This window comes from Cyprinodon variegatus, unplaced genomic scaffold (genome assembly GCF_000732505.1).
Source record: "Cyprinodon variegatus isolate N-32 unplaced genomic scaffold, C_variegatus-1.0 Scaffold628, whole genome shotgun sequence".
Lineage (NCBI taxonomy): Eukaryota > Metazoa > Chordata > Actinopteri > Cyprinodontiformes > Cyprinodontidae > Cyprinodon > Cyprinodon variegatus.
In genome coordinates, this window is record NW_015151081.1 from 377,814 (window position 1) to 378,629 (window position 816).

Below are 816 nucleotides of genomic sequence, written 5' to 3' on the forward strand. Positions count from 1 at the left end.
TATATATATATATATATATATATATATATATATATATATACTTATAACTAGGGCTATGATGATTATTTTGAAATCGATTGATCTGCGACGATCGATTAATAATTGGATAGCCAAAGGTTCCTTAAAGAAGAACTTTTCCAAATAAGATGTTCTGAATAGAGCATATTGGAAGAGGAAAGAGTTTTTTTTTAAATGCAAAATGTTTATATATATTTTTTATAAGTTTTATATAATTACTGCTCTAAGTGAGTCATTCTGTCAACTAAAAGTATATCTTAAAGCAGCTTTACTCCAGTTAACGATTAATGGATTACTAAATTAGTTGACGATTATTTTAATAATCAATTAATCACCATTAATCCAATTAATTGTTTCAGCCATAGCTATAACTTTTACCCAAAACCAGCCTATTTGTCGGTGAAGATTCTCAGTCATCCAGGTCATAGTCATTCTAAAAACATACTTTTTGGAATAGTTTACTTGTCCTTCACCACATGAATTAAATGGTGTCACCTAGATGCATTTTTTTCTGGTTTTATTTCTATTTATTGTACCACTGTGTGGAAATACATGCTGACTGCCTGACTAAACATTCTCTTTGAAATACCTCATTATTGTAACCACTGTTGGAATTGCCATCTACTTTCAAACTACACTTTCTCAACAACACAGCATATACATTTTAATCCTTATGAACCAAAATGAAAGAACTTTCTGTACTATCCCTTCCTGGGTTGATGGGTACTGGACGCATAACACAATGGATACCCAGTCTGTGCTATTCATTATTATCCATGTGCTATGACAGGTAGGGAT

General features: G+C 31.0%; 1 protein-coding gene across 5 annotated transcripts in view; it reads right to left on the bottom strand.

The window, feature by feature from the left end:
- Window positions 1-816, bottom strand: part of myo16 (myosin XVI) — a 133,959-nt gene that overhangs the window by 69,720 nt on the left and 63,423 nt on the right. The gene's annotated exons all lie outside the window — the stretch shown is intronic.